The sequence below is a fragment of the Patella vulgata genome, chromosome 8 (assembly GCF_932274485.2).
Source record: "Patella vulgata chromosome 8, xgPatVulg1.2, whole genome shotgun sequence".
In the NCBI taxonomy this organism is placed as follows: domain Eukaryota; kingdom Metazoa; phylum Mollusca; class Gastropoda; family Patellidae; genus Patella; species Patella vulgata.
The window spans coordinates 44809916-44823532 of NC_065886.2; the positions used below are offsets into that span (position 1 = coordinate 44809916).

The following is a 13617-nucleotide window of genomic DNA, read 5'->3' on the forward strand; positions in this document are numbered from 1 at the left end:
CAAATTGTTCCATTCTTGGACAAGACATGTTCTATCGGTGCCATGTCCAGAGACATAGCTGGCCAGTCCAAGACATTGATGTTGTTAGCAGCCAGGTAGTTCATACTAAAACGGGCGGTATGCGGACGTGCATTATCCTGTTGGAAGTGCTGAAGTTGTGGGTGCGCTCGAAACATCGGAACAACAATTGGTTGCAAGACATCATCACGGTAGGCTACAGCTTTAACGCGAGGCCTGCAAATGTGTAGGGCGGTCCGGTGATGAACTGGAAGCCTCCCCACACCATTACACTTCCCCCACCCCATCGATTCGTTTCGATGACGCAGCAGTCTGCAAGACGTTCCCCAGGACGACTCCACACACGTTGACGGCCATCAGCGTGATAAAGATGAAAGCGACTCTCATCACTGAAGAGCACACTTTGCCAGTCTACTCTTCTCCATGTCTGGTGTCCTTGAGCCCATATCAAACGCCGCTGACGGTGATGATCCGTGAGGATAGCTCCAACATAAGGTCGTCATGCACGGAGTCCTACTTCTCTTAGACGACGTCTTACGGTGTTGGCACTTACTGGTCCTTGTCTTCCGACGACTGCTGCATATGTTCGAGTCGCAGGGCGGAATCTGTCACGCAGATGAGTGACCCGGATGTAGCGGTCTTGAGCCTGGGTTGTAACGCGTTGTGGACCAGGACGTTGACGGTCACGTGTTGATCCAGTAACTCGAACACGTTCCACCAACCTTACAATAGTGGACTGATGACAATTGAAGTGTCTGGCAATAGCACGTGTAGACATTCCCATGGCTTCATTCCGTTGATTTTCAGTAAGTCTCGGCATCTCTAGCTCGATTCCTTCACACGTCCAACAACAGATTACGACAGATTGACGTTTCACAGTTCATGTACTGCAAATTAAGTTGAAAACATGCTTTTAAAGGGCTCGCACACAATGCTGCACGTGAATATTGGGGTTTTCATGTGCATCTCGTGCAATTTTGTTTTGCGCGCACGGGCTGATATTTTTTGCGTTTGGGAGCATTGTGTGAAACAATAATAGTTCATAGTATTGCATAATATTATACATACAAAACCACCTAGTAATAAAATATTTGGGAAAAAAAAGTGATGCGTTTTCCATGGCGCTCAGTATATAATGTGAACAGTGGACAACACATAACAGTGGATAAATGTATCGTTCGCCGATCACGTGTTTAATCACGACAAAGATGATTTGTATTTTGAGGTCACGTCACAACATTTTTATTACATCATTAATAATTTGCACATTTTTGGGCGTTATCACAAGTCTCCAGGCCCCTTATACCATATAATATATCAAATTATCTTTGTCGACTGTGGCTCATGTTTAAAAACACAAAATATGTGTTGAATATACACATCATTTGTGTTAAATATAAAGGACAACACAAAATTTTATAATTATAATTTTGTGTTATGATATAAGAAAAAAACACACGTTTGTGTTACTGTATAAGAAAAGGACACACGTATTATGTATATTATTTTCACACAACTCCCTGTGTTGAAGTTCAACAAAAATTATTTTGAAGTGAACGTCCATTATCTAAATCCCGGAAGATATTTTGAAGCTGTTAAACATTCGAAGAAAATCACGTGGCCAGGATTCATAATAACAGTAAAACATCAATAGACAGATGGAATACTTTTGGGGTAAGTGCTTTAATAGTGCATTGACTAAAACCATCCATATTTTCGGAGACAATCCTTTTTTTTAAAATCCTCTTATAGCCGTTCGTTGTTTTTCACGAATGTATTTCCTGGTATGAGTATTGAATAAAATATTTGGAACTTACTGGGCTAATCTTATTGATAGAACTTTTAGCATATACTTGTAACAGGCACTAAGTGTATACAAAGTATATATACACAGTATAAAATCATAGTTTCCGTACTTTGATACATTGGTTGGGTAAATTGTAGTCACAGCAAGTATTAAATCCGCTATACATTTATATTGTAGTGCAATGATACCGAGGTGAATATCGATAAAGTAACGTTCTGATTAATACAAACATCATGTTATTTATTCTATATTATATTAAACATCGATATGAATTCAATATGAAAATCTAGAGCATGATCCTTTATTCTTATGAGAAATTCGTCTGTGCTATAGCGATGCCGGAATGGTGTTTATTTGATTAATGAATTTTCTATTATTAATCCTTAATTTAACAGCATGTTATTATTTTAATAATTTTAATAATAACAATTTAGCAGCTTGCTTAGAAAATAAAATGCCCTCAATCCAACAAAAGAAAGAATGCACGAAAGTGTATAGGGGTCATGAAACATTTTGTAGAAGATCGGTTAACGATCTTGAGAATTCGAGTTCATGTTCGTTAGATCTTGACATCATGTGTAAATTTTCTCGAGATCTCGGGAAATTTTTATCTTATTTTTATGCCAATTAACACGTAGTATATAGTTTTGGGGTATGTCATCGTCTCCGTCCGTCGATCAACAATTGCCGGGCTAGATAGTAGTTGAGACATAGCAATTTGCATGTCTTGTACTCTATATAGATATGTGGTAGATGTTCAGGGTAGTTTTACCATAGTTGCTCTTAAATAAACTATAAACTTCCATTAATGAATCTTTGCGTAAACGACAATGAGAAGTTTCTGTATTAGGATATTTAGTTATAAAGTCGACATCATGACCAGATCCACCAAATAAACTTCACCTTTCTCCTTTGTCTTGTATAAAGTTTCAAACAACACCTCAGCCGTCACTTCTCCCTGTTGTATTTATATGTGTTGTTACATACACAGTCTTCACTTCATTCTTATATTCGCTTTTAGAAACTTCACCCTGACTTAGCTTTCAGATTCGCTTTTTCATTTACTGTGTCAAACACAACGTTAACAATAACGACAGAAATATTTGGAGGAAATTATGTTCAAGGAATAATAAAATAAAATAGGTATACATATAATTGGATCTATTAGAGCTCACCGAGAGAGAGAGAGAGAGGGGGAGAGAGAGAGATCGGGTTTAACATCTACTGTGTGCAACTAGGTACTTCCGGGAGTAACGTATGATTCAATAATTCGCTTGCGAGTACAGGTCTGTTGCATTGGGAGAAAACCAAAGGCAGTGGAGTAAACCCACAGTTGAACGTTTGTGACGTACCTTTGTTGGATCAAAACCTGGTCACTTGATTCAATGACAAGCCCCATGATCTAAATCCTAGAGCATGCTACTTAAAACACAAATAGTTCTAGGTGGAAATTGGTAGAAAATGGAGATCGATGTCGACGAGTTTCCTATTCAGTTCATATTGGATGGTGATGTATACGCAAAAACGCTAAATTTAAATATCTGCATTTAATGTATTAAGAAATGAATTAAATCAATTAATGATAATTATTCTTACGCTGATTAATAACTTCTTCCCGTACCGATTCTCTCATGCTTTGATGATTTAATATGGACATGCCACATTATCTAGTACCTATTTATTTTTGGTATTTTGCATGTAAAGAATAATAGGCTATCTGGTATATCCAACATTAAATGACGCCATGATGTGCAATGAACAGAGCGAGCCCAAATGTGTGAGAATCTGGATTTGGATATTTTGATATTCTGATTGTTAGTCCAAAACTATTTTATATTCGAGAACCAAGCTTTAGCGCCATATTTTAAAAACAAAACACACATATTTGGTAGGGTGTCTTTAAGTTGGATATATAACGGTTCTACAATTCCAACCTGAAAGAAGATCATATAAAAATGATTTGAATTTAGGGAAAATTTTAAATTTCATATCTCTATAATATATTACGATTATATATACTCTTCAAAAAAGGAAATGCACAGCCCATTTTTCATCATTTTTTATTTGAACGGGATCGTTGTTTTTGATGCCACTATGTAAGTATAAAAGAAATTCTTTATTGGTTTTAAATGAAGGGTCACTAATTCTGATAGGTCATACTTTTTGCCGAAATTTGTTTTCGCTTCATTGCACCAAGATTCACGAGTTTAACAACTTCGCAAGTTTTTCGCATCAGACCCAAATCTAAGGCCTTTAAAAACCCGGGGTTCTCGGTTTTAAAATCAGTTGCACATGTAAACACTCAACGAGCCATCTGAACGAAGACCAACGCAACAAGGCTATCTGTTGGTTACAAGCAGGTGAAAACCAGGCAGATGTAGCCAGACTGCTGAATGTTTCCCAGAGTACCATTTCTCGCCTTTGGGATAGGTACCGCCCAAGCTCAGGCAAACAAGAATGACCCCACTTGTCCTGGGTCGTCACATCCGGTTACGTTATTTGCGAACCGGTTCGCAACAGCGACATCTATTGCAGCAGCAATTCCTGGAAGGCGTAGGATCTCAGACCAGATAGTCCATAGACGTCTACGTGAAACCATATTACGAGCCAAAGCTGTTATTTTGAAATAGGCCGACACCGTCAAATCCAACTTCAATGGGCCCAGTGGCCACAGCAACACTGGAGAACAGTTTGGTTCAGCAATTAGTCGCGGCACCTGTTGCAGCGAGGCGATTGTAAAGCAAAGGTATACCGACGACGAAATATCACCATGCGTTTATTTTTTTGAAATGTATATATATAATGCGCCATTTTCAAGACTAAATGTGTCATATGATGGACATATTTTATATTTTTATTATTTTATCTATGTTACAATTTATTGATATAGTTCTCAACTGGAATTTTATTTGAACGATTCATGACGCTTTAAAGTCAAATACAACTGACTGATTTCTTAGGGTTTATTCAATCCAAAATCAGAACTATTATAAAATATGCAAATAAACAAGGGTTACATTTTTCAGCAACACATATATTTCATAATTTAAAATTCCTATATTTTAGAGTTTCAAAGTTTTTTAAATTTTAAAATATTTTACCAGAATTGCTCATCGCACTTCCTGGAATGTATCCGCGCTTGCGACCATCAAGTTAGTTGATATTATTAGGACGCCATGTTATTGTTACTCTTTTTATTGTACTATTAGCTAACACTGACTGCAGTAAACATGCTGTTGTGCAAGGAATTGGTGTTATTTTACTTCTTGTGGATTTGGCATTATACTAAAGCAGGTAATATTTCAAGATTTGTTTCTAAAGTACCCTATTTTCTTATCCTTGCTCTTTCCATACTAAATGTTTTAATTAGCTTAACGTTGATTAAATTATCATCTAATTAAAATGCTTAACAAAACATGGCAGCACTATGGATTAAAACATTGTCCCTTTCATGAACACATAGCACCACTTTCTATTATGGGATTTTATTCAAGTGGTCCGTCACCTTGCGTTCGTTATTACATTTAGTCGAATTCGCCCTCTGGTGTGTGTATCTGAACACTGATTTCTATTCCAATAATTCACCGCAATACGCAGCCACGTATACCAATATAGACAATACTATGTTTATGTTTTTAATCTTCCAGGGAATAAAATAAATATAATAAGAGTAGTTTAATATATATGTTTATGTTTTCAATGTTTCAGAGAATATTATGAATATAACAAGCAATGCAAGAGTAGTTTAATATGTATGTTGTTTTTTTTTTAATGTTTCAGGGAATATTATGAATATAACTAGCAATGTAAGAGAAGTTAGTATAGGAGATTCATACAGTGTCACATGTAGAACTTTATACAATCTAGTTGATTTCTATAAAAATAATACAAACATAGCTAGACCAACACGTCTTTATCCTTTTGCACCTTGTATTGTAAACAACATGAATAGTTTCAACTGTACCATAACCAGATATAACAACCGTACATATGACCATCAGTTAATTATTCTATCTGCTGAACGTACTGGTACAACTCAATGGCAGTGTGGACATATCTCCATAGCAGCCTTTTCAAACATTCTCTCCGTAACAATAACTGGTAAAGGTATGTATACCATTTAATCGAGGGTACTGTGGTACATCTCAGTAGCAATGTCAATTCTAAAGATAGCACAGTTGTCTCTATACTAATGATATATAATGGTAAAAGGTAGCACAGTTGTCTCTATACTATTGATATATAATGGTAAAAGGTAGCACAGTTGTCTCTATACTATTGATATATAATGGTAAAAGGTAGCACAGTTGTCTCTATACTAATGATATATAATGGTAAAAGGTACCACAGTTGTCTCTATACTAATGATATATAATGGTAAAAGGTACCACAGTTGTCTCTATACTAATGATATATAATGGTAAAAGGTAGCACAGTTGTCTCTATACTATTGATATATAATGGTAAGGAGAGCACAGTTGTAGTTTAAACATATTTTATTGACAAATATCAAAAGGATTGAGCACAAGTTTCAAAAACTTAGAAAAGCCCTTTCCATACATAGAAATAATAGACATTATTTAATACTAACAAGATTTCGAAATAGTATATACAATAATAAATAATTTATAAGTAATATAAGTAAAGTCAGATGAATTATATCTCAAAGCTCTATATAAAATAAGTGAAGAGGTGATAAAGAGAATGTAAAATTATATTTAAAACATTGAAAAATAAAGTTTAATAAATGGGATATAAATGAACTGATGCATGTATAAAATGATAAAAAGAAATAATAAAAAAAAAAATAAAAAAAATGGGGGGTGGGGGGTGCGGGAAAAAAAAAAAGTTATCCACCAAAAAAGCTAAAGCTAATAATTTATTCTAAGATGTAACTACTAACAATAACTTTTATTTAAATTTAAATCGTTTTGAAAGTTTGATATATTTGTGAACTTCAAGGAAAAGGTTTGTATTCATCTCAATTGACAATTCTGAATTGCCGCACAATAGGATATCTATATTTATCACAGAATAACTTGACAATGTATTTAATAGTTCAGCACGAATTACATCATATAAGTGACATTGCAGGAAATAGTGTTCGGCATTTTCTATAAATTTGCCACAAGAACATGTGGGATCATTCACAACGTTTATTTCATACAAATCATTTTGCAACGAACTACACCCATGCCGTATTCTAGTGTGAATAATATTTTCATGTCTATTACCTTTACAGTAGTAGATTGGCGCTTTCTGTATTAAGGAACGTAATTTTTGTTTGTATAGATATTTGAAGGATTTAAGAGTGGTTGATTGCTTTATGGGGTCCTCTAATAATTCCCAATCTCGAATTGTTGTGGGGAAGTACGAAGTTTGGTGTAATGCTGTTCTACAATAAGGATATCTATATTCGCTAATGTTTCTTAAATTGTATTTTTGTGGTGTTTGTTGATAATATTCTAGAATGTCATATAAGTATGCTGGGTTTCTCTGATTTTTAATTTGAAAAAATGTGGTTAGTCGCTTTTGTGTACGTCTGTCTGACAATTTATTCCATCCGCTTTCAAAATAAAGCGCTTCACGAGAACAAGTTTTAGTTAGTCCAGTCACAATCCTGGCAGCTTCTAGCTGTACCTTTTCAAGTTTTTCGGTATTGGAAACGTTACACCCATCCCACACTTCACATGCGTATTCCAATTTTGGCCTTATGAATATCAAATATACGTTATTTAGAGTTTGTCTATTAAAGGTGAATTTTAGTTTACGCAAAATATTTAATAATTTTGAGGTGGACGAGATAATAGTTTCTATATGGATGGTCCATTTGGCGTCATTTGAAAGGGTAATGCCCAAGTGTTTGTGACATTTAACCACTTCAAGTGCTTGATTATCGAATATCAGACTCGGATAATTTTCTGTTTTTTTGGAGCTAAATAAAATAGCTTTTGTTTTGTTTGGATTAAAGTTTATAAGCCAATTATTCGCCCAAATGTTGAGATTTGTCAGATCGTAGTTTAGGGACTGTTCTATCTCCGAAACTGACTGTTTGCTACACCCAAGTGCCGTGTCGTCTGCAAATAATCTAGCCACATTATGGAGTACATCTTGTACATCATTTATGTAAGTCAAAAACAAAAAGGGGCCCAAAACTGATCCCTGGGGAACTCCTGATTGAAGAGTAATTTCTGATGACACAGAGCCATTTACGAATACCCGTTGAGTCCGGTCTTGGACATAACTAGACAACCACGTAATTAGCATGCCTGAAACCCCATATTGACTTAATTTGTGTATCAAACCAGGTAAATATACGCGGTCAAACGCTTTAGATATATCACAAAAAACATAGCAGGAATATAGTTGCTTATCTATTGCAGATGAGATATCATGATACACTTCTAAAAGTTGATGAACAGTAGAGTAGTTCGGTCGAAACCCTGATTGGTATTTGTACAAGAGATTGTTTTCATGAAAATAGTTAAACAGGTGTTTGAAAACTACCTTTTCTAATAATTTGCTCAAAGAACTTAATAGGCTTATAGGTCGGTAGTTTGAAACTAGAGAGCTGTCTCCTTTTTTATAGAAAGGTAGGACATTTGCTTTTTTCCAAATTGTTGGAAAAACGCCTGATTCTAGTGATTTGTTAAATATATATTTTAATGGTACACATATTGAGGTTTTGGTATATTTTAGTAACTTGTTACTAATATTATCAAATCCATTGGCTTTTTTCAATTTCAGTGTACTTATAATATCTGCGATTTCCTTTTCTTCGACTAAAGGAATATCAAGTTGACAATTTGTTCGCTTATTGAATTTTGGTAATTCTCCTTGCTGAGTGTTATTTGAAATTGATCCGAAATAGTTGTTAAGTAATTCAGCTTTATCAAAATTTGAATGAGCAATTCTTCCATTGGGGTCTAAAAGTGGAGGAATATCATTTGATACATTTTGGCCTAATACTTTCCTTAAATTATTCCAGTAATTCTGGCTATTTGTATCGTTAGAATTCAAGAAATTTGTGATTTCTTCTTTGTATTTTGTTTTTAACGCTTTTTTAAAATTATTTACTTTATTTCTTTGAACTTTGTATTTTCTTAAATCGCATTCATGTTGTGTTTTCAAAGCTTTTTTGTGTAACCTGTTTCTGATTCTTATCGCTCTATGTATTTCTGTATTGAACCACGGTTTGTCAGTTAGTCTTATAGTTATTGATTTCTTTGGTATGCACAATGTAATATAGCTATTTAAAATTTCATAAAATTTTGAACATACTAAGTTAATATCAGAATTTGCAAAGGTACTCTCCCAATCGTGTTCTTTGATAAGAGTATTTAACCTATTATAATTACCATCCTTATATACAAATATCTCCCGTTTAAAATTCCTGGGACTTGAAACTGGAAAATCTAATAATGCATAAACACCCTTATGATCGGATATGTCAGGAGTGACATTAATCGTTTCACTGGAACTAATCTGAATTTCATCATTTACTAAAATTACGTCTAATAAGGTTGATGACGTCCCAGTAACGCGTGTAGGTTCATCAATAACATGTCTGAGATTATTTAAAGATAAAATATCCCGTAGCTTGCAGCGTTGTGCTAGCAAGTCATCATTTAGATCACCTAAAATTACAACCTTAAGCGTGGTTTGATAGGCTAGTTCAATGGATCTTTCGAACAATGACCAGAATTCAATTGTGCTGTTTGGCGGGCGGTAAAATAAGGCAACAAGTAATACGGTGTTTGGAAATTTGCATTCCACCCAAATACTCTCTATACCTGTAACCTCAAGATCATCTCGCCGTTTGCAATAAATGGTTTTATTAACATATAATAATAATCCGCCACCATGCGACGTCCGATCCTTCCGGTATGGAGAATGGTAACCGTCCCATTTTAGAGATGAATCTAACACAGTTGTCTCTACATTAATGATAGATAATGGTAAAGATAGCACAGTTGTCTCTATAGTAATAATATATAATGTTAAAGGTGTGCTTTAATCAACATACACCAACACTGTTCGTTTTTACCAAATGTTCAATGGTAAACATTGTATCTTTAATTATGACTTTATGGCTGATTTTCTGGGAGCTACGGTGGCACAGTGAGAAAGAAATGAAATGAAATGGGGTTTAACGTCCTACTGTTCTGCTCCGAACTGGGCTAATGAAGACGGGCATACCCTATACAGTGCGCTATGAGGGAAATTTTGCCCGGACAGCGGCACTACGGCCTACTCTTATATCGAATTCCAATTGTCAAGGGATATTTTACATGCACGCCAATATGCACACGGGACCTCGGTTTTTTTGTCCCATCCGAACGACTAGACAGCTGTCCTTGTTCGGCCCTCACTGTACCTGCATCACTGACAACGTGGAACTATAACCGGATGAACTTTCTCGGCCAATGCAGGGATCGAACACCTGACCTACAGGCTAGCGAGCCAGCGTCTTACCCACTTAGCCACCGTGACCCAGAAAGACACTGGCTCGGGTTCCCTTCCGATGTCGCCCGGGAGAGTTCCTTGAAATTTTTTCCGGTAAGGCTTGCCCTTGTCAGCGGTGCAGGACGGCGCAAGGCCGGACAAGGACAGTACCTAGTTGTTTGTGTACCACTTATACACAATGGCGTGAAAATACAACAACCTTTGCAAAGTAGGTTGCAGCGACGCTGTCCGGGCAAAATTCCCCTCATAGCAAACTATATGCCTTTCTTCATTAGCCTGGGTCCAGTTTCTCGGACACTGTGTGTAATAGGCAATTATTACAGTTATTATTACTTTGTCAGATGCACCTTCTCGATTGTATACCAGTCTGCAGCTTTTCTACATCTACAACCCATCATAGGAATCTATACAGGGACAGATTTACATATCTTTTAATTCAAATTGGTTTTCAGAGACTTGGAGCTCGGCAATATTTACACCCATGTCCGGGGGAAGGGGGCGGGGGGCATCAACTGTAAATCAGATCTTGGGTTTGTATGATGATTTGTAAAGAAATCAATGATCAGGATTAGGAGGTTTGTTATTGGTACCAAATGCAGCTTTTTGAACAATCTGTGAAATATTGTACTTTCAATAGCCCAAACTATTGATTAGATACAGAACAATGGGGGGGGGGGGGAAGCAGTTACTAGTCCTGTGCCGTAAATATAGAAGTGCAACAAAACATGATTAAAACGGGGTATTCATTAGATGGCACGATTTTAATTTGGTTCCTATTAATGTCCTCCGTGCACGCTTATAATCGTGGAGTTCCTCTGGAATATGAAACTATTTTTAGAATTTATTATTTCTTGAAGGGAATGGCTATACACCAGGAGTGACAACGATGCCTACAACTACAGATAATGATGTCGCTGATATGATCACAGATTCGGCAACCTGTCCTCCATGTCCTCAAATACCTCCACCATCAAATACCACAGTAATAGCATTAATAGGAGTTGTGTTCGTCCTTTTCCTTCTGTTAATATTTACATTCATCGTATTATTTATCAAAATGCACAAAAATAAACCAGGTACATTTTTATTGTATATTCTTTTTTATGGCGTACATTGGTGGGTCTGGTTGCAGTTCTCTCAATACATTTTCTTGGGACATTTATTTGAAACAATACTCATGGAACGTTTCCAAACTTATTCCCTAACATTAAATATTGCTTAAAGTGACTTATGTGCACAAGATTTCCCTTTCCCGCGCATTTTTGTAAGGTAGGTGGAGATGAGGAATAGTTGAGATGGGAACAAAACAAGGATGTCATTATAGAACTATTCTATTTCCGAACAGAAAACAAAATCAAAAATTTAAATACTTTCTCATTGTGACAGAGTTGTATGCAGTAAACCATAACGCCCACTATATTTGTTTAACGGTCCCCTGTATTCTGTAAATTAGAGTTACCCCCCTTTGTTTATTACCGGACAATGAATGAATTTGGACGTCTGTCACGCTTGTTGTGAATTTATAGATGCATTTTGTGATTAGATACTGTTCTCTTCAATTCAACACGTTTTGATTTAACCCAACTATTTAAAGCGGCATAGGTCAAGCACACTCATAACCAAGTAGTCTTTCTTCATGTTGCGCAGTGTTCCTTTAAATAAACTTATTTATGAATAAACTTAATGCAGGTCGTACTGCCCTTCTTAAAGGACAATATTGGTGCCAGTCATTATCACATATGTGATAGAGCTGGTTAAACACATTCCAAATATGATTTTAACACAGAGATCATTGCTACGATAGCTGAGTAATACAGGTTTCCTGAATCGGAAGTGACGAATGCCAAAGGAAAACACGAGTCTTACCTCTATATAACTGACTGATGTGACGAGTGATAACAGATACACGGCCGAATTTCTGCTCACTAATAATTCCTTCCAAGACCAAAAGTTGTTATATGGGACTGTGAGAGGATATCTGACAATTCATAAAAAGAACTGACTGTCATTAGATAAGAGAACACGAAAGAAAAACAGAAAAAGTCCGTGCATTACCATGTTTTCCTTCGGCGTTCGATATTTCCGATTCAGGAAACCTGTATTACACAGCTATCGTAGCAATGATCTCTGTGTTAAAATTATATTTGGAACGTGTTTAATTAGTTCTATCACATATGTGATAATGACTGACACCAATATTGTCACCAATACTAGATAATGTAAAGGGAATTTGCTGAAAATTTCAGTCAAACTGATCCACTCTGAACCAAGATTTTAGCGATTAAATTGTCGGCCTAGCCTCGATCGCCATTAATAAAGTCGGTACGATAAAAACCATAGTCTCGATTATCCACTTCATGATTCAATTATGAATGAAGTCGAACAGCAAATCGGAACCTAATCAAATAAACATCGTAGGCTAGCGTTGCCATCGAGAGTTGATTATGGTCTGGATAAATTATTTAATGTCTAAGTAATAATTTAAATAACATTTCAGGCCTAAAGAAAGACCTGCAATAGGCAGATTTAGCTCTTGCATAATGTATGTTTAGAATAATTACTACCTTCATATTTATGAAGGAAATTAATAGTGATTGTACTTCCCTATCTATTGTGGTAATGTCGTATTTAAAGTTACTCAGTATTCAATTAAAAGAATAATTACGTTCTTCTTAAATTATGAATGAAATGAAATTCTGTTTTATTACAGTAGCCACCCAAAATCAACAAATACCAGCTGAAGGTCATTATGATGATTTAGTAAACACAGATCCTGTTGAATATCAACAATTACAATTATATGAGAATACTAAACCATAAATTCATGTATTGTAAATAGGTAGACATATGTACTATAGATGTTTACAGGTACTATAGATAAGATGATGTACATAGACAAACTGTTTACATTGTATACTTAAAGCTGCATTATGTAAAAGATAAATCTGCATATTCCAGGGTTTCTTTCATGACATACATGACATACATGACAAGCCCATGATCAACTCTCAATAAGTTGGGACGGCCATGATATTGAATCTATTAAATGGATTAAAACACTATCGCCATTGAACAGTTTGATGTAAAAATGGATCATCGTAGTAATCGTACTAGACAATCGAGACTATGTTGACCGAACTTTGAACACTAATGACTTCGCCCAAAGTATTGTAATTTGACTGAAGTTTTCAAAATATTCATTTTTCACAATCTATTGTGCGAACTATTATAGCAAGAACGTTCAGTCCTTTATCTTAATCTTACATAATGCATCTTTAAAGGAGTAAACCACAGATATATAACGGTAAATAAAATATTTAATCAAG

General features: G+C 35.5%; 1 long non-coding RNA gene across 1 annotated transcript; it reads left to right on the forward strand.

Annotated features, from left to right (window-relative positions):
• The first annotated feature begins 1578 nt into the window (after nt 1-1578).
• LOC126829742 (uncharacterized) lies at nt 1579-13617 on the forward strand. The gene is made up of 5 exons (XR_008789007.1): nt 1579-1692; nt 5035-5119; nt 5606-5932; nt 11149-11367; nt 13002-13617. It is a non-coding gene; the product is annotated as an uncharacterized LOC126829742 (long non-coding RNA).